General features: G+C 41.1%; 1 long non-coding RNA gene across 1 annotated transcript in view; it reads left to right on the top strand.

Moving 5' to 3' along the window:
* LOC118516335 overlaps nt 1-22,176 on the top strand; it is a 101,065-nt gene that overhangs the window by 43,837 nt on the left and 35,052 nt on the right. The window contains exon 2 of the long non-coding RNA XR_004907853.1: nt 10,399-10,525. This is a non-coding gene — a long non-coding RNA (uncharacterized LOC118516335). The remainder of the gene's footprint in view (nt 1-10,398; nt 10,526-22,176) is intronic.

The following is a 22,176-nucleotide window of genomic DNA, read 5'->3' as shown; positions in this document are numbered from 1 at the left end:
TCATAACCAAAGTTTACAGATAGGAAGGTGAAACTGTGCTCTCAAGACCTATAAGCTATTATTTTATTGATGTGTAGTAAATTTTAATTTGAATTTTTCAAATTTTATTTATATATCTTGAAATATTATTTAGTTACGAGTAAGATAAATAAAATCGAAGCTGCCTCATGACTAAATAAAGGACTGAGAATTTCTTTTCTCCAATTTCAGTCAAAGTAAACTTTTTTTTATGTAAAGTTTTCGTTCATAAATTTTTTTTTTAATTTCAATTTAAATTAAGCTAAAAGAAACAACAAAATCTCATAATTCATGATGGAAACGCCTGGTACTTTGTGATTTGAATCCGTAACACTTCAAAAGCTCTGTGGCGGAATAACTTCATAAAAAATATCACTTTTTACAAGAATATCCATACTTTTACAATTTTTATATTTGAATTCAAATTGGAAAACGATACCTTTTGGTTTTTAATAAAAAATAACGTTGATTTTCGAACTAATGTCCTTTTAACACTTCACATATTAAACAATAGATACGTTATGTATAACAAGTGGATTAACACAGAATATACAGGTTATTCCAGAGTTTTTGAAGGCGTTCCACATATTTGGGTTTTTTTTTTTTAATTTTTCATACATTTTACTTTTTATCCCCTACAGGTTTGAACGTTTCTCGAAATCGTCAGTTCGTTTGAATATTTTCGGTACGCCTGTTATTGATTAACGATTCAACAAAACTAAATGAAATGGATTAAAATGAATAAATCATCCATATGACAAAAATCCAAATTGTACAATTATTAAGAGAGTAATATTTAAACAATACGACCAGGCCGTTCTTTATGAATAAAAAAAAGAGAGTAATATTCATCAAGAACCCCACCCGGTCGTATAAAGACCGGCGTCGTTGTCGCCTCTTTCACCGGGTCACCCCCTGTTATCATTCCGTTAGGATCATTATTGAGTACAAAGAAATTTTTTGCAAGGGTTACGTATGCGTATATTTTTTTAAATTATTTTACATAAGGATGTACAAAAATTAACTCATTCGCTTAAATTAAAACAAAATCAAGTGGTTTATCAATCACTCTTGTAGAAAGAAACATTATAATCGACATTTTGTTCAGAAAGAACAGCTTTGCTCAGCAAAAAATATTATGCTCATAAGCACGCAGAGCAACCATTGGACAAAATTCATCACGTCATTATTTAAAAACTCAAACCTTACACACACACATTCCTTTTAGCATGCAGAAGCATGTGAGCTCACCACAGGCACCCTATGGGAGTATTAAAGCGCTCAGAAAGCAAATCGCGTCATCGAGTGAGCGTGTGGTCATCAATTTCATCCCGCTCATCCCTTCGTGCCACAGTTTAGTCATTCTCGGTACGTTGGACACACGCCACGTCGCATGCAATCTTCCAAATAGCGAAAAAGAAAAGAACCCCCTGAAACTATGTCAACGTCGCCTAAATAGTCGGTCCAGCGTGCATGCACAAACGAAGACACGAGGGAAAAGGATTCGTTTAAATAGCTGCTGCGGTAGAAACTTTAGCGAAAGCGCGTGTGTAAGGAGTGAGTTAATTTCAACAAATTAAACACTTGACCTGATTTTATAATTACACACAGCCTACCCAGCACACCTGGCCATAGCGCGCATTAGCTCACGACGAATTTCCCCACTGCAGACGGATGGACTCTGCAGAAGCTTAAAATGTAAATATTGTACAGCGCTTGTGCACGAGTGAGAGTTTCCCGAAAGAATCAAGAAATTGCGGCAAATGAAACTCTTCTCCATGTTCCTGTCATTCCAATGGCGGAAAATGTCGCACGAAATGCATTGGGGTGGACAAGGAGCACTCCCTCGTGGCGATTAATTTCGGAAGAAGCTTCCCGCGGCCTCCCAACTTTCTTAATTTACCTCGCAAACCTTACAACAGTATGTGTGTGTGTGTGTGTGTGTGTGTGTGTGTGTAATTTCAAACGGGAGTCAAAATACGCTAGCCCCGCTAGTGATGGCCGGTGAAAGACAAACAAACATACCATTTCATTTTTCTCCGAAAAGAGGCAGCTCTTTTGCTGTTAGCTTAGTGTGTGTCGGTGTGTGGAAAGCGTAATGTGAGGAGTTGCAGTGTCTTTCTGTGTCAGGAAGAATACGTCCCTCCAAGTTCTCTTACCCATCCTGACACTCCTGATGTATCCGTTTCGAGGTCATGCTGACAAACCAAGACACCGAACCGAGGCCAATCCAGCCAACCAAACATGTGTGTGTGTGTGTGTGTGTGTGTGTGTGTGGAAATGGTCGCGGGAAAAATCAACACGACACATCTTCGGAAGCAGCGCGGTAAAATTACAGTGACCGAGGCAGGAAATTCGTGTCATGTTTTTCGCACACCAACATTCACACACACTCACACGGTAGAAATGTCTTTTTAAGGAACGTTGGTTCGACGTGTCCCAGTTGAGCACGTACCCGTAGCACAACACAACAAACTAACCCCCACACTCGGCACGGGCCTCCCGAAAGTACTCGACCGACTCGCTATTAAATGCTGCCTCGTTTTCACCCATTCCATGGAGCTGAAAAATTAAATTAACCAACTGCAACCAGCGGGGAAAGGGAGCATCCGGTTTGGAACTATACGAAACGACATCGAACCTCACAAGTACGGGACTGAATAAAATTATAAAATTTCCCTAACCCAAACTCACCAAACGTAAAAACTGAAAAAGAAGGGAAAAGTTTTTCCGTTCCTTACAATACGCAATGAGCATACGGGATGGGTTTCCTTGAAGGACAGAAGAAGGAAAAAGACTTGTCCCCAAGAATACATGCTTCTTAGCCTAAGTTGAATGTATTTAAAAGAGAGCGCATTTCCACATTTATATTTTTCCACACGTGTTTTCCACCCCACAAAAAGCGAACCTTGTGATGGCCTTGCATCGCACAATACGGAAAAACACCCGAGTACTTACCCTTTTGCTGACAATACACATTTTCCTTTTCCCGGGTTTTACCGCACACGTTCCATTTTCTTTGTTTCCATCTCTCGTTTCCACCACTCGGCATGCTAAAGGAAGCTGGGGAGAGCATTTTTCTGTCACCGAGTGCGAGCACAGCGTGTGTTTACCACTCTTGCCAGAGAACACAGAGGACGAGAAAATCCGGATCCGGTGTGCTTAAGAGGGGCAAGGATGAGGAGGCATTGGGGAGACGTGGAAAAGTGGTACACCAATTGTAGATGCAGTGGTATGCAGTGGCTTTGTTCTTCTCCGTTGCCTTGACATTGGCACCGGGTCAGTCTGTCAGTGGGACAGTCGCGTTTTCCGTTTTCCAAGTGACATATTTCGCTAGAATAATAAGATTTTGTTGTGCTGCTGCTGCTGCTGCTGCTGCTTGTGAGGACGAAATTAGAGAGTGTTTTTGGGATGAGCCCTATGCCAAACCGAACTAGTTGGATATTGGACGTAATGGAGGGAGGAGTTAATAGAACAGGGTCAAGCTATCGATCGCTCCTGGAAATGGCTTGATTAGCAAAAGAGGTTGGCTGAATCATGTCTGTTACCGAAGAAAAAAACATTAAATGGTAAAGAAATTTGAGTAGCAATTAGGATTTGAGTAGGAAGATTAGAGATGACTCTTAAAAACACTTGAAATGTTTTACATAAGATCAGATTGTTTCCTAAACTAATGGAATTATGAAATGCTAACCACCAGAGACAAACATGAAACTACGTAAGAATATAGTGGATGTCTTCTTTTCATTTCGCTGCAGAAATATTTTTGACAAAAATTCAACCTACGATGCAGTTCTTGATTGAGACGAGGATTATAGTATTGTGCATCCGAACCCTCATTCTAAGAGCCTTTCATACCTCTACTGAAAACTCGCTTTAATGAAGTACAATTCATGCAGGAAATTCAGATAAATTTTTTTAACGATTTCGTAATGAAGACCCTATGATTCATCCTGATTGTCTCGTATATTGTTAACTTTTCAGTTGATTTATGAATAGTGAAACACGTGTCATAGGAGACAAAATGTGGATCTATTTGCTACATTTAATCTTAAAATGAGGCAGGAGCTGATGAGGAAGTGCCCATCTTTATAGACTGGTTGATTTGAAGTTGATGAAATATTGATACAAGTTACAGAGTACCAGTCTAAGTGGTAAAGAATATGTCTGACAAGATAGATTTTGGGAAGATCCGGTACCAGAGGCAGTTCCGGTCTTCACACGGCAGGATCGGGTATCGAATCCTGTTTGTGTTAGCCGAAATATCTCGTACAAAAGCTTAAGAGCTGAAGAAAGGCAGAAGGTTTTCGAAAAAAACTTGTTGTCCCTTTCTGAGATGAAGGGTCATCCAAGTGATTATTACTCCGCATGGAAGGCTGACGACGCCTTAGTAATCATCGAGTCGTCGATCGAAGAGACTCTCAAGCGACCGTAGAAATGATCAGCAGAATGTCTTTTTGGTCGCAAACCTATCGAAGGAGCTCATGAAAAAAAATTACATCCAATAAAGAATTACTGTTCTAATAGACTTAGGAACAGTCTACAAAATGCAAAAAAAATATGATAAAGACAATCAGCGCTAAGATTTAAGCTTATTGGCAAGCGGACGTTATGGATAAATACTGCTTTTTATTAATTTGGGAAGGCCTGGTCGTATTGCAGTAAACATTTATTTATTTATTTACTATTAAGGTTATAACATCTAGCAATACGGCCAGGCCGTTCCTAATGAATAAAAAAAAAAAAGGTTATAACATCTTCTTTCTTCAGGTCAGAGGTGATTAGGTCGACCTCTTAAGGTTATTTCTGACCATTTCTGGATTACTAGACTTATTGATACTGCATAGTTGGATTGTCAGTCCTCTCTATGGGAGAACGGCTCAGATGAGATTTGAACCACAGTCCTGCCTTGCGAGGATATAAATACTTCTTATAGGGCCTTAAATAGAGGCCCAAATAGGATCAACTGCTTTGTTATTCCGAGGATTGTTTCGAAGGGCAGTAGAGTGATGATAATAGAATTCTGAATACTTTCTCGGTATTAATCAAGCAAGGTGTATGTATTTAGCAGGTGAATTTTTATCGATTCGATCGACTGAAGGCCATTTTGGTCGACATGTGTCAGATTTTTTAAAAAATTATGATAAGATTTGAGTCTATCAACATGAACAAACAGCCTCGATTCACAGCTCCTTAAGCAATTTTGATAGTTTGACGATCATCTTGGCAAATCAAATGTTGTTCCACACAGGATTAAAGATATTTGGTTTCATTATTCCTTAAGAAACCACTAGCTATATCACATCCTGCATCCCCTTCGACGCTTCAACCGCTCCCCACAATACCCTTCCCCACGATTCCCAAGGAATTGCTCTGTCAAGTTGAGAAATTCCCAAAAGCTCTGAACAACTCCAAATACTTTGATACAGATGTACCTCTGCTCTTTAGGAATGATTTTATAAGTCTCGTCTCTGTATGCACAAAACGGTTTGTATTTAAACGTATTTAAGACTTTTCTTCCACGTTTTTGGGTAAAAAAAGAGAATTTTCATTTAAATTTCCTTACGATACTCCCGTGGACAATTTCTCGTTTAACTATTCAAAACCGGATGTGTAAACCGTAACAGGAGGAAAAAATCCCTTCCACTCTGCCCTTTCAAGTTGCCGTCACCGTTCAAGTCACTATGCCTCTCAAGGAGCTGAACATTTGCTTTCTTCTACTCATTTATTTAACCAAAAGCCCACTCACACTCGCCAACAGGTGCCTTTGGTCGTATTTGTTTTTCCCACCCAAGCAGCTTAAATGTACAGGCACTTTCTTATCGAAACGAAGAAATCGCCTGTATGGTCGTCTCTCGCTCGAAGGAGCTGGGCGTTAAAATCTACACCCCCAACCAGTCTCCCATAGCACCATTTGCTACATTTTACATCCATTTTCCGGGCGCTGTTTAACCTTTCCGCTTGCGAGCATGGTGTGAAGGTGTGTTGTCGCACAAGCAAACAGAGGGGAAAATCGTCTGTTCATGCAGTCTCTGTGCCTTGGTCGCTGTAAACTTCATTTTTCAGTGTCCCTCTGGGCCCCATCCTCTGGGTGTGAGTGTTTTTCTTTTGCCTTGTTTTTTCCCGATCGAAAATCGACCACTCGACAGCAACGCACAACGGTAGAAGCTTAACCACCGTCCTAAGGGGCTATATGGTGACCCTTTTTCGAAAAATGTTTATAGCACCCGAAATCCAACGAGCGAGCAGTAGTTGTTTGCCATCCAAACCGGCCATTTACAACCATCACAGCGGATGAGATTTGTTCACGGCGGAGTTCAGCTGGGTTGAGCCCACATGATTGCTTCCCATTTTTCTGCCGGGTTACAACGAGTTCAAAACCTAATGGGTCTGTCAGCAGGTGTTGGCAGGAGTCTGTGTCGATGTGGCCTGAAACTCGTGCTGGAATTCGGTGGTTCCTTTTTCCTTTTCCCAGTGGGCAAACCAAGTTGGGAAGCAGTTTAATGAGATTCCAATCGATGCAGTTTCAAGATGTGCTTCCAATTTAGCAACTCGAGCTGCTGCTCATTGCTCCGAAACCGGGCGAACTAATTACTACGAACGAAACACAATTAAAACTCCGTTCTTTTACTGTAATTTCATCTGTTCGCTCGCTCACGAGGAAAGCCTGGAAAAACACAGACGGAAACGAACATAATCGGGTTCTTTGGTTTCATGATGAAAGTTGCTGATGCTTCGTCGAGCTTTGATTTCCAATCTATTTGAAGGCGGAGAATCGATGATGGCAAAAGAACAACATTAATACCATCCATCCAGCATCTGTTCTGGAGCAGCAATAACTTCACTAAGCTCATTATCGAACCAACAACTAACTTCGCCACCGCATGCTCCCTGTGCGGATCGAGTGCGCAAATAAATAAATGATGATGAAAATGCACTCGCATTTCGCCGCTTTTTCCTCAAACACTCAAAATGGTGTCGATAAAAATTGCAATACTTCTCGGTAGCTCCCCGTTTGTCTTGCGCTCTCCCCCACTCGCTGTGAGGATTATTTGATGGAAAACGTAATAGTTTTTCGGTTTAAATCCGATCCATCAACGGGTGGCACGAAATTGAAGAACAAGTTGAGCCACAGCACCACACACACACACTCTCGCACACATTCAAACACTCGTTACAACTTCCCTTTTGCGAATTTTCCACGGAGCTGGAACAAACGGGCGAGATCGGCGGAGCTAAACTATCCGAAAAACACATTAATTCACCACCAAAACCAACGCCACTGTGTCTCTGACGCCTGTTTTGGCCCACAGCCACACCAGTGGTTATTCGCTGTATTGAGTTGCATCAGTTTTTGGGGTTTTCCACCAAACCTTCTCCAGATTTAATCCAGCACCTCCGGTACGTTTCGAAGCTCCATGTAACTACTCCCGGAGAGCAACTTTGCACGGAAGAAAGTTTTCCCCGTTTTACTTCCATATGAAGGAATGGTTATGATGATGCCACCATCACCGTGGCGAGTGTTAAATCATCATCACCGTGGCGCGAAATAGGCATGGTTCTGCTCAGGAAACTTATTTTTGTTTGCTGTGTTGCATGTGGGTATTGTGACTAGTTGAAGCTGGCTCGATTATAAGGCTGCGTAGTGTAAGGGAGTGTGGACGCTTTAACAGAAATCATCACCCATGGGCGTAGTAGGACATTTTTACTGAATGTAAGCGTCATAAGCTTCTTTGGATTACTTACTAGAGTATGCCTTGAGAGTTGAGGTAAGGCGTCAATTTATTAGTTTAGAATATGTGATTTTAGTAGTTGATTTCTGGTTCCTGCTCGGTGGTGGTTCCACGGACATTTTTACATCATTATAAAGCTACGAAAAATCTTTAACAATTTCAAATACATGAAAAACGTAAACTGTAGGCAATTTAAAGGCATTCCAATAGGCCAAAAAGGGACGCAACGGAAGGGACTCTTTTTGATAGGCTTATCCTACCCCATGAGCACATTCGTGCCCCACAGTCCTTCTGCATGACTCGGTGGCAGAGTATGTGGGACTCATAAGAGCTTGGAAGGTATTTTACATTCCATCACTTCCCGAATATCCTTGAAGCTTTGGTTCCACAGCATCTCAGGAGATCGTGCGTTCATTAGAATTATGTCTTGGATTAGGACTAACCTTTTCGCATTGGGAGTGTATCTCCAGCATATAGGACGAGTCGACTCCAAAGGATACCACGACATAGATCATCTTCTACGGTATTATCTGGAACCTGATCTTGTCTATGGACGTAGTGCAGGACATATGACGTGTTGCAATGGTTAACGATAGCAGACAAGCCCGAGTGATGGTATAACGCTGGCTCTCAAAACCCATCAAAATACCCACGAAGGCAAACACAGGCTGGATGAGATTATCACGCTACCAAAACTACCACGAATGTGGATGACGGAATCACTATTTACGGATCAGCCAAGTACACCCGGGATAAAGTGCTCTTTCGCGGGTTGGAGAAGGAAACGTGTCCAAACCACCGTGAATTGTATTCGTGTTGTAATTTAGTTTTCAGCAAAATGACCAGGCCATCCTACATGACTTTAATAAAAAAAACAATTAATCAATTCATTAGACAAAATAACCCTTAAAGAGTCTTTCTAAAACCCTTATGGTTAATGGAGATATGGTTTCTTTCATTCAAAGCTAAATAATGTGTACGTCAAGGAACGGCATTGCCAATTCTGTTCATACTTAATTAAACTTATTTTTAAATTAAATTACTCTGATCACTGCTCGTTCTTAATGAGTTTATTGAGCATTTACAATTGTCATTCACGACAGGGCTCTTTCGTGCAACCATTGACTGTGCACCGTTTCTCTTTCTCTCTCTCTCTCTGCTGATATTTGCCATCTTTTTGCTTTGCTTAACAATTTCTATCCCTGTTTTTGGGTGTCATATATCCAAAACAAATACATCATTTGAAAGATTATCAAAAAATCTTTAAATTCAAAAACAGTTGGAATGAATACGAGCGATATCAAAAATACTAAAAATCGAAATTTGACTAAATAAAATCGTGCCTTTCACATAAAAACTGTAGGACACGGAACCCAAAATGGTTTACTGAACTACTTCAAAAATATGTTTACGTTAAAAAAGGTTGTTGCAAGTATTTTTTTTACTTTGTTTTAAAAGGTTTGTCGTTGTATTTTTTTTAACGATTTTTAAAACAATTGCAATAGCGGAGAAAATATTTTCCGTAGGTGATCATATAGTCATTTTATATGGAGCAATTTTGCAGGTGACAACAAAATGTGTGTTTCGTAATTCTCTACAACTTACTACAATATTAGTATTAGCTAACTCTTCTAGTTTTCAATTTTTTCTTCAAAAACTGGTGTCCGTATAGTTGTGTTAAGAAATGTAGTTATCAACATTAATTATTGGTTTGAGGAACCCAAACAATAATTTTAAAGTCTTTAAAAAAAAGGATACGCATGAATAATTGCTCAAAAGTTCAGTTATCTTAATTGTAGATCTTGAATCCAATTACAATTTTTATTTTACCTTTATAACTTTGGTTGCACAACTAGTTACAACAAATTGGCTATGCATTTTTACTGCTAATGAAAAAGCAAGCAAACTTAAATTACTTTAACAGCTATTTTTCTAAATTTCTGTTATTAAAGAGCAGATTAGAAAAAATTATCTCACATTAAACAAACAATTACAGATCATTATTTATCCTGAGCTTGTTCAAAGGTACTGTCATACCCTTCACTAGTCTTTAGGAGTAAATCAATTATATTTGAAAAGTAGGTACAAAGCATCAGTTGATTAAACAGATACGAGGGACTGGTCCTGCAAACTGGTTAAAAATTACCTTATGGCAAGTAGAACCTAAGAGATCGATCTAGAAGAAACAAAGAAGTACAAAAAATTCAAAGTAAAAATCCCAAAACTAGCAATACCTTGACCTTTCTATATAAATAAAAAAAACCAAATTTTTCAAAATTTTAACTGCTTATTGCTCCGACTGTTTATTGAAGATTCCATTAGCGTACATCCAAAAACCAGGTCTCGTCTCGTTCCATAAATAATCAACTTCTTTTCGTTGGCGCGCCTGACAAATCATCACCACCCATAACTAATGATCGTTGGTGAACGAAAGATGCTGTGCAATCGAATCGTTCACACCCCAAGCATCCTATCAATCCCGCTCAGAATACTATTACAACTCCAACGCCAACAGCAACCGAATGGACTCACTGGTTATATCGTTAACCTATTTCAGTCAGTTACCATTTCTTACTTCATTTCCATCCACCACTAACAGTTTACTTATCGTCCACGTGCTTCGCTGTTCCTTTCCGATTCGTTACAGACGGCTGTTCATCATTAAAATTAATGCCCGCAAACTAAACGAGCCGGCACCGCTGGGGCATCGGGTTCAATTCCCAACCGGATCATCACGTACCATTACGGAAACCGTCACGTTTCGTGCCATGTGGGTAAGAGAAAGAACTTTTGTGCCACCCTCATTCATTCATTCCCCTATTCCGATTACTTGTCTCCTTGATCGATCGATCGTTATGCCGCATGTGGGAACCATTAAAAGTCATTTCGGTGGGTGGAAAAGAAAACAAAACAAAAACCCTCCCCGCACACGGTAAGAAACTTCAACCAACCATGAATAGATTCATGACTTCTTTCGCTTCGTTCGAGCATATCGTTAGAGGGCAGATTATTTCGAGACCTTTCCTTGCCCATTGTCGTCTGGCCGGGCTGGGTTAGAACGTTCGCAAACGACGTTACTGCGAAAGCTGCAAAGCGGCGAACGATCTGTTCTAATTGCGTGCTGCGCGACGAGAAACTTTCGCATCCGGTGGGTATCTGTGTATGGGACCGGATTCGTGTCATGCCTGGGGCTGGTGGGTCTTCGTTAAGATGTGTTCCTCGTGTAAGCCCGGATTCTTGCAATCTTTCGAGATGTCCCAAACCTACCCCAGAAAGCGGAAGTGAGAAAATGAGCAAAAATTATCGAACTCATTCCTCATAATTTTGGGCCGCTGCTTGGGGTGCTTGCGATGTTATGTCTAGTGATTCATTACTTCATTCTTAGTATCAGTCTGTGCTGTGAATTGAGAAGAAATAGTTCCGAGACAACATTCCGTGTACTAACTTCTGACACTCGAACATGCTTTAAGCACCCTAAAATAAAGTAAGAATACTATAGTTTACCCAGTAGTTCTGAAGGGTGTCCTTCAATGCCAACCATTGCGTTAACCAACTGCCACAGAACTCATCAATCTATGTGTCGTCACATCTGATTATGCCGAAAAGCTGCGTTCGCACTTTTTGACTTAATGTGATTAAACACTTTAAATTAAGCTCTGTGCTACGGAAGCTTCCCATTCTTCCGGACGGCTGACGCCCAGAAGACCACCGGATCTGTGAATCCTCACTGGTGTACGGTGTGGCATACCGTGTGGCATATTTTAATCCCATTTCAAATCCGCACACAAATCCCGAACGCGACGGCCTCCACGGTGACATTGCCTGTGATGCAATGGACGCTGTCTGTGTCACGGATTTGAGCGATCGCGTGAGGGGTTCTACCGCCGATGGCGGTGATGATGATGATGGGAAGCTGTTCTGTTGATAATTTTAATTGATTTTGAAACTGTTCGCCATTGAACCTGTGCGGAGCCCGAAGCGCGACGAGCAGGCAGTTCAAGCACACCGTGTGACTTGATAATGATATTCGCGCCGGGGAACAAAGAGCTGTTGAAAAGCTCCCGGGTCGGTTCTGGAGCTCGGAGCTGGATCGTGGCTAATGGGTATCGGAGGTAATTAAATTAAAGCAACAATCGGCAAGATGTTGACACTGTGCGAAAGAGATGTGGAGCGCATTCAAGACAATGTTTTGGAAAGGAAAAATAATAGTGGCGCTATGAAGATCGATTATTTACGTTGGGAAATGTTGGTGCAGTGCTTTGTTGTGTAAAAATGGAAAGATAAAATAAAAATCCAAAATGATCATTAGGAGAGAATGTCAACGAAAACAAGTTGTTCCTGGAAACAAATTGTTTTGTCTCTGCTAGGAGGGATTTAATGAGCAAGTAGCTCATTAAAAGCAAAAAGAATTCAAAAAACAGTATATCAACAGTTCTAGAGAATTTTGCATTGTTTTATGAGTTAAATAAATGTTCTACATTGCTTGCATAGAGCAATCTGCCCTCAAATGTGTCTGCTGAGAGTTGCTGTTCTGCTGAAGATTTCGACACAATTTTTTCCAAACAAAATTTTAGAATATTACTGAAAAACATTCAAACAAAGAAGCATAAGGAGCACCTTCTGTTTATCTACACTTTAAAAGCAAAACTTGATAATAATCGAAAGCTGTTTGTGCTAAGTTATTCCCTTGCCCAATATTTGATTGAAATTTTGATTATTTTTTTCAAAATAGAAAATTATAAGTAACTTTAAAGATTGGCCTATCAAAAACACATAGAAGACAAATGTGATCGGTACAAAATATACAGAAAAATCATGTGAAGCTGTGATGTTGAAGCTGATGTAACGAGCAGTAACTTGCTCTAGGTAGAGATAACTGTAATTAATCACAATATTTTATAATTGTTTGATATTCTAGCACACCTATTGTGCTGGAATTCACGTCAATAAATTACATTAGCTTACAAATATAAATTCCAGGTATACTCTAGAACTTTCTATGCGGTACGTGATGAAAGAGGCACATAGCATCTTCTTTCTCTTCATCGTTGGCTGTAAAGCATCGGAAGATCCTATCATTACTGGTTTCCTTGATTTGATTCCACATGGACTCGGATAGCAAGTTCAGCGTCCGAGAATCATACATCCATATGTTAGTCTTACAATCATATTAACAACTGAATTGAAGAAGCACTCCAGTATAAACTATTTATTGAGTTTTACTTGATAGCTTGAGGTGATCCAGTGGCTGAAGCGATGAATGCGCTGGCCTTGACACAACGGCCTAACACCAATACAGTGCATTGAACTGTAGTTTTAATGACAGAACAACTAGTACTAATGTTCTAAAGTGAGTGTGTGACGACCTCTTAATGTCATGCCTGCCATTTCTGGCTTACTAGACCTCATGACACCACGCAGTTGGATAGTCAGCCCTCTCAACGGTGCGGAGGAACGGTACAGATGTGATTTGAACCTAGGTCTTCCTGCGTGAAGATTAGCGCGGCTGCCGTATCTACTACTGGGCCATCATTCCATCTCAATTTTGGCCTGCACGCCTCCTCTGTCCAAGATGATTGGGGCGAAAGAAGTCCCAGATATCCACAGCATCTATAAATAAACAATTTATCTGTCTAAGCGGACGGCCTAAAAGGACTTTCGTCCGGTGTCATTCACATGACATGACCAGCCCACCGGAGCCTGTCGAGCTTATTTCGCTGCACGATGGTTAGATCATCGTACAGCTCATAGAGATCGTCGTTGAAGTGGCTCCTCCATTGAGCTTCCTCGCATGCGAGGCCAAATATCCTTCGGCTAACAGGGTTTTGGACAAAGTCCCTCACTAAGAGGCGTATGTAAATACTGGAGCTTTCATTGCTATTAATAGTCATTTCTGATCAGGTTCTAATTTGCAAACTGACTGTGTTCGAACCTCTTTTGAAAAGGATAAGTTACTTACCTACGCTTAGCTTCAGGATCGTTCAGGATATCAGGGGTTATCTGGTTTTTGATTTTTTATCCTTACTTTGTAATTCAACGGTGAGTTCTATCGCATTTTCCTGAATTTTTATATTCATATTCTAAAATCGCTGACTGACTACCTTGCTATGGGTACAATCAAGTCACAGAAATACAGAAAATGGCAATCCGAGACCTCTCGAGATTCTAGTGCTCAAGGAAAAAGAATATTCGAAAATCAATTAAAGCTCTTTAAAAAAATCTAAATCAAAAGAAAAGTCAACACTTCTTATGCTTAACTAGAGCAAAAACATCACAATAAGCACGTTTCTTGGATGCCTACAATTAAATCAATTATATTTAATTGGAAGACATCCATCACGGCGTTATCTCTAGCACCATCCATCGAAAGAAAAAATACAACATACTAAACACATAAAAATACCTCTATAATTTTAAGCACCAAGCACCAAAACACAACTTATGTCCCTAATGAAACCCAGCGCTTTACCATCCCTCCCAAGCTTGCTTAGGGTGGTCCCATTAATCCGAAGGTACATCATTTATTGTCCCCAAAACGCGACGCCATGAACAAGACACAACAACATGAACACACACAAAAAAATCAGTGAAAACAGCAGCATAATGATGGTAATGATTTTAGCCGCGCTACAATCCGTTGAAGCAACATTAGCAAAAGCGCGTACGCAACACAGACCAGACATCTCCAACTCGATCCTTTAATCAGGCAACCCAACCCCACGGGCGTCACCGCTACGATGGCGAATGAAAATGACAAACCTTCGTCACTGTTCTCATTTTCCGCTTCAACCAAAGGAGGACCGAGGTCGAGGAAAGCGCTGGGGAGTGGATGCTTTAGTTCCACCAATGGTGGGTGTTGTGATGGCTAAAATTATTTTCCCACTCCACCCACCGCTGTTGGATTTATGGTGTGACTGAGCGATAAGGAATATTACCACACACACACACACACAACTCGAGACTTTTGGTTTGACGGTCACCAGCGTGACAATTGTTAATCATAATTATGGCACGCACACACCCTCTGGCGCGTGTGGCGGACCGGGGACTGGAGTAAGAAATGCTCAGTCAACTGTCACATCGATGACAGCGTCTACAAACCTTCGGGGCATCGGCGTTCTAGTTCTCGGGCTGTAACTGTAGGCTAGGCCTGGCGACGAGGAGTGTGTAAGTTTGAATGACAAGAACGCGTTCATGTTTTTGATGACTTCCTTCGGGGAGGTCGTTTTGGCAAGAAATGGTAGCTATGATGTTCTGCTGTTGGTGCCATGATTGGACAGGAGCTGATATTCAAATGTCTAGCACAACTTCGATGTTTATCAGCAGCTTTCTTGTGGGTTGCGCGTATCGTGTAAAACTTTATTAATTGAAGACACTGCGACTTGATAAATGGAACCTTAAAATCCATACCATTAATTATTGTTTGTGAAATACTTGCTTCAGTAGCGGTACAAACTAGGAGAGCTGAGAGTTCTTGAAACTAAACTTAAACTTGACTACTTGCTGTTCTTTTTAAATGTCCTACGAAATATTCTGCACCTATTAAAGACTAAGTTTAAAATAGAACGACATAGCATAAAAAACATAATCATTTTCACCCGATAAATCAACCATAATCTTTTGGTATTGCAACTCTTGGTCTAAGATATGGTCTTGGAGGATATGATCTACTGGGAACTTTTTAAGTTAATTTTTCAGCAGACAGTTTTGTAAACTTACAATACGGCTTCAGTCCGTAATACTTTATAAATAAAATTAAAAAAAGGTTTGTAAACTCAATTTTTATGATAAATTAAAACTTCTCGTGGTAAATTAGATCATCCTTATTCATTTTTTCCCAAATTTCAATAAAAAATCATATTATGCCCTTGTCTAAACATATGCATGAATATAAGATACAATTAACCCAGAGGCTGACGATTAAGTACCATAGACAAAATCGTGTATTTATTGATTAGGATTCAGAGCAGATAGAAAACTTTATAAACCGAGATTACCAGTCTCGCTACAGCCAGACGGATGAAGCTGAGACCGTATAGAACATTTATTGTCCTCGTAATATGAACATTATTGAGAGTTTTTTTACATACGTTGTTGAAACAAAAACTCTGCCCAAGACTCAATGGAAAATCTCTACGTATAGCGAGTTACGATCACCAAGCTCTGGTGAGCTGGTCATGTCATGGGAATGACACCGAAAGACTAAGCCACAAAAATTCTTTAAGATCGTCCACATAGTAAGTCGAGATAGGTCCATATTGAAATGGAGTGATGGCGTTGATACGCTTGCCAAACGATCAGGATAATGGAGTAGCAAACGACAGCGCTAGAGTATAGAATGGCTTCGACGATTGTTGAAGTAGTCCAAAACCTCAAAGTGGTTGTAAAGCCAAATAAATTAGTCGACCAAGCCTCATTTCTGCATGGAAAGAAAAGTAATCAATTTAATTTGCTGATATTGGCACAAGGCGCAGAGTGTCACCACACACCCATTATTTGGTGCCCATCTTGAGGTTGAACCGAAAACCAACATTCGACGACTCTTACGGTTGCTGAAATACGACAACAAAATTCCACTACTTTTGTTGAGAGTCGAGAGTTTTTTTGAGTGCGTTTTTAAACGCTTACTTCAGCCAAAAAGTCAAAGTGTGTTTGACATCACTGATCGACACTGATCATCTGGTCTATTTGACACGGCTATCTGATTCTACTAGTATTTTGTCACACGAGTACCCTTTCTCGTATTTTCTTACAATTTCAACATCATTTTTAAAATAAATCAAATTCATTATCAAAACTAATTAAGCTGCCGTTTTATGTTTCACTGCTCTGCCATAGTTTTCTTCCTTATCTCCATCTAACAACACACATTTTCCTTCCCTGCTTATAACCCCATCCGATACGATCAAAATTTGCTGCCAAAAGAATAAGCTACCCCATTACATCAAATCAATGTCAAAATGACCCACTGACAGTCCCCCGGTGCGGGTTGAACATCCTTCTCCCTGGCATCAAAATTGAGAAGCTCCAAACTTTGACAATAAAATTTTATGACTAATTTAAAGTTTGCCCCCCCCCCCCCCCCAGTGAGCGAAACATTGAGCGACCGGGAACCGTACCGGAACCAAGTAATTAAAAGTGAAGATCGAAGTCAAATCCTTGAACCACGACTCAAGGAACACCTGCCCGAACGAAGGAAACACGCGAACAAAAGCAGCAGATCTTTCCTTACCTTCGCAAAACGATGAGCAGAACTGGGCCGCAGTCGGTAGAAATCATTGTGGAATCGGTAAACGGAGAAGATATTTGTCGCCCGCCCAACGACGTAGAGGAGAATCCACCGCTATCCGGGGTTGGTTTTACAAAATGAGAATAAATTAAACATTTCCTTCCGCGATCATCGCTGCTTGCGCAGCTACTTCAACTTTTAGTTTCGAACTGCAATAGCTCAGACCCCTTCATCGCTCAACGGTTTTGCGAGCAGTGCGATTGAACTACCTCAAAGTAGTTCAACCGTACCCGTGGGTCGGTAAAAGACAATGGGCGAGCGAACGCTCAATTTCAGATATGGGTGGATATTACGAAATGATTGTCACCCTTCACGCTGGCACGATGAGATCTTGATGCTTGAGGATATTGTGCTTCACCCGGTAGTTCGAGCTGTGCAACTACTGCCATTCGCACACTAAAGCGACTGTGCTAGTGGTGCCCCGGTGAAGGACGAAGTATCCTTTCAAAACTTTACACTTTTTGCTTACCTACCATCACTTTGCCAGGGGTGTGCCTATATCCTCGTAAATGGTGGGTTGAAAATTAGAAAATTGGCTTCGGTAAAGATGAGATGAGCTAAGAATGGCTAGGGCGTCGGGAACGGCGGAAGTGGAGCAGTGAAACCGGGCAAGTTGGGCAACAATTTTGCACAACGATGAAATTGAACCGATAAGGGAAGTTTCTACCGAGAGCAATTTGATGGTCGGTGGGCCGTCAGCTGGTTTCTTCCATCCGGCCCAGCACGACCCCGGAAATTGGCAGAAGGAAAATTAACTTTTTCCCGGCCCCCCAGAACCGATCCGGGGGGGTCCGTCTTAACTGGAGAGATTCTTTCCATCGAAATCGAGCTGTAATTGGTAACATTTTTAAGTTTTCCCTCAACTGCGGGAGCTCCACTTTTTAACAACACCATAAACTACATGTTTAACAGCATTCTATGGTGTAGTTCAATGAATAAACTCACCCCACCATGCTGTAATTTGATACTGCCCGAAAACGGTTTCCTAAACCTATGTTTTTGTCGGCTTTTTTAGAAATTTAATCCTAAACTTAGGGCTGGTGAACGGCAGCCAATTAATTCCGGCCGAAGAACTTGCCGACTGACTAACTCTCTTCTGCAGTAAATCCAAACATCGTCTCACCGTGCGTACCGCAGGCAAGGGCGCTTGTAATCTGACCACTGTCAAACATCAAACGGCTGGTGCTGTTCGTTGGTGCCTTGTACATAGACATCGCATCCGGCGTCTTATGGTGGTCTCATGCAATGTTACTTCACAGATTAGTTTATCGTAGCTGATTTATTAAAATTCAAAAACAGAAAAAAGTGTACAAAGAGAGTGAAAACCTTTTTTTTCCCCGTAATAGATACACAATCCACAGGTTCTGGTACGGGAACCTACTCTTCTTCCCGTAAGCACATCAATCTACAGACAGTGGAGAGTACGGGTTTTTTTAACCATGTTCGTAACAGATGCGATAACGCATCAGTCTCACTGCGTACACGGCGCAAGGGACCATCTGGCTGGTAGCTTCCCTTTTAGTTATGTGTTACCTACAGTTTTCTTTGCTAGGAAAAGAAAGAGCTTCAGAATATTGCAGAAAAAACGACAGAAATACTCAACTTCATCCAGAACTTGTAAGCAGACGCCGGAAGATGTGTGAGCGTAAAGGGAGATTGAATGCAAATTTATGCTCCCCAAAGGGAAACGCATTCTGCTGCCGACACACACGGCCCTCGTTTTGTTCCGACTCATCCTTTTTGGGTGCACCTGTGTACGGGCAAGATATCATCCTTGCGTCCGTAACGCTGCTAACAGAGTGTGGAGAATGAAGATAAGCGATGCAGTGCGGCGTGTTGCGTGTGCTGTAGAATGCTGTGGGAGTTAATGTAATGAGGAGATGAATTTCCCTTGCAGCAAAGTTGGACGTAAGCGTTACACGATATTTATCACTGCAAATGGGGGCCCAACGAACAATCGGCCAGGGCTCAGGTGATGACAGGTTACAGTTCCTGGTTTGCAGGCTGCAGAATCTAAGCGTCTGATGTGATGAGGTGAAAGTTTTTTCCCGTTCTTTTGTGCTTTTCTATAAACGGGAGAAATCTATAAAAATGTTGAGTAAGCAGTCGAAGTCAATTTACGAAACAAAATTCGGTAAATTACTGAACAACTTCCAACTCTGTAAATTGCTTTTCTGCAAACAGGAAAATAATTAGTTTATTTTTACTTTTACCATTACGGTTAGTTGCAATATTGTCATAGAAGGATAGTAAGCAAATGATAAAACCATACTTAAAATATGCAAGATAATCGAAATGAGACCCGACATTAGACTAAAAACTGGTCATAATAAGAAATTTACACCGATTTTAAACAGGATTTCGAAGGGCCACTATGACTGTCTTAACCTCTTGGTTAGTATTTGGAAGCATAAGTCCCTCTTGTAAAATCATCGGATTAGAAGTCTTCAGTCCGAATAGCTTGACTTGCATTCGTGAACTTACCATAGAACATCGAATGGTCAGAATTATAATTCAAACAGCGAATCATTAGCCAACCTAACATTCGTCAGCCCTGTTTCTGGGCCCTGTGTTCATCACTCAGGGGGCCTAGGATGAGATGGATTAGCAGATCAGTAGATGTTTCGAACCATGCATATAATACAACGCTTTTCAACCAAACCATCCCACAGTAATCAGGTACATCATGTCTTCCTCCATTTTTTGGTCAGGATTCATACTAAAGGCAACCGGTCTTCATGAGCAATGTATTAGATTACTGATGTGTAAGGGCGAAAACACATGGTCATGGGATCAGACCGCTTTTGTACTATCGTTTTTGTACTCAAAATTGTGCTAATAATTGTTTAAACCCTACTCATAAATTAATCTACTGATGGTCCTAAGAACAACCATCCAATTACCAATTTAATAGGTGAAATAAAGAATTAACAATAAGGGATGAACTTCAAAGAATGCTTGATATAGCTTTACCGAATGTATAATATGCGTTTGTAAACCAGTTTTGAGACAAGCAGCTCCATGAATTATTTAGAAACGATGTATAGGAAACATAACTCATTCTCTCTCATGAGAAATGCGGTTGAGTGGTCTATTTTGTGGTTGTTTTTCTTCCATACCTTATGTTGTGAGACCACAGCCTAAGTGGCACCAAAGGACGTAGCTACCTGTTCGTTGTCGATATTAACAGTCGGCTATCGAGGAACGATCACGGTTGTGTGCCAAGACGGGTGATCAGGGATCGTAAGTGAAGTTGATACCGAGCTCTCATGGGCAACGTTCTCCTGTTTATATTAATGTATCTTGCATTATTATTTTTTTATTTCAAAGGGAACATCTATTATTTGGCAAGTCAGTCAGACTTCTTTTCATCATACAAGACTTTTAAGTATTTTTAAATGGCATCTTAAAGTTATCATAAACAATTCAAAGCCCCAATTTTCGCACCAAATCTCCAAAGTAAATTAGTTCACTTCACGTGATTTATGTTGCCGCGCCCAGGCTAAGCATATTCGCGCGGGCGTGCTCCATTACGAAACAAGTGTAAGTAAACACACACACAGTCACACACGCATTGCTCTCTTTGACGTCCATTCAAACACACACTCACACACACAGTATTTGCTCGTCTGTTGGTAAGGTTTGGTGTTTGGCGATGCAACGGTTCGGCCCTAGTGGCGTTGACGATGTCCTCCTATGCGGTGTTTCGAAAGTTAAATAATCCAACAATGAGCCTGTTTGAGTTTGTTGTCTGTGTCAGCCGTCGCAGCATTCCCGGGAGCAGGGATAAACGCACGGCAGATGATTGCGAGCCCTGAATCAGGCCGCGTTCCCTGAAGATATACTGGAAACGGTTAGCAAACAGAGGAACTCGTTCCCGGTTCCCACTCACTCAAGCGAACCGTGGCGCAATCGAGCGAGTTCGATTCGACAGTTCTGCCGCTCTGGTTCGCTTTCTTTTCCGATTTAGCTTGCCTTTGTTGATCTTCGGATCGTGTCCTAGCGCCGGAGTGGCTGTGTGTGTGTGTGTGTGTGAGGGACTGTTTATGCGCCGATTCCTTTGCTTTCTTGACGCTTAGCTCAGTATCCTTCCAGTCGAGTCGCAAAAGCGCTTTGAAGCTACTGCCGGAGATCGACTAAGCAGCGGGTCGGTTGTGTGCATCTACAGAAAGGCAATAAAATATACTACACCAAAAGCGCTTCCTGCAATGAATCTCTCATCCCATGGATTGTCAGCGCATACCGCAACCTACCACAGCCGCAGGAGAATGGATCGGATTTTGGGGGATGAGCACCGTCTCGAGCGTCTTCCTTCTTTCCGTTCCGTACACCATTCCATTACGTGCTTGACTGAGCAATGAGATTTTGATTGCTTCAAGTCGACAGAAGCCGCGCACATGGTCGGACCGGGATGCTTGCGCTTTGTATTGCAACCTTTTGCTTCAATTCGAAAGCTGACAACAGTGGCACAACAGCTTCTCGGCTGGGCAAATTGATGATATCTTCTCGACGGGGCTTCGAGTTCACCACCACACACCACTGGAAAGCGACGTTTGCAATGTGATGGGAAAAAGTTAGCATAATTTGTGTTTCCCATTCAAAATTCCATCACCAGTATGGAGGAACCAAGGCGGGAACCAGACGATGGGAACGACAAAGGAGAGGAAGGGAACGAATAAACCATTGCTTATTTGCTTCGTAGGGTGATTTCAGTTTGTTTTGTTTTATGTGTTGCGACTACGGAAATATTTGTTCTGCAGAAGGCCATGGGAGCGAAAGATATCATATTACTTTTCGGGAAAGTCGTGCAACTCCGGACACATGTAAAAAGGAACGACACGTGCCATATTTTCTTATATCGTAATAAAGATATTCGGATTGTTTTTCTTTTGCCAGCCGTTTGCGGAGCTGGGGAAGGATGAATTGCACTCGGTCTAGTCTCAATTTACATCAGCTTTTCTAGCCTGAGATATGTTTTGTTATTTTTATTTGGTTGTTAGATTTAAGTTAGATGATTGCTATAACGGCTGCAACCTTTATCTGTTAATAATCCTTCTATCGCAAAATCATTCAAGAAAGAGTTAAGGATCCATAATAGGTGGAAAATTATTATTTTAAGTTATTAACAAAGGAAAT

This window comes from Anopheles stephensi, unplaced genomic scaffold (assembly GCF_013141755.1).
Source record: "Anopheles stephensi strain Indian unplaced genomic scaffold, UCI_ANSTEP_V1.0 ucontig280, whole genome shotgun sequence".
Classification (NCBI taxonomy): Eukaryota; Metazoa; Arthropoda; class Insecta; order Diptera; family Culicidae; genus Anopheles; species Anopheles stephensi.
The sequence above is the reverse complement of the archived record's forward strand: the minus strand, read 5'-3'. Positions and strand labels throughout refer to the sequence as shown.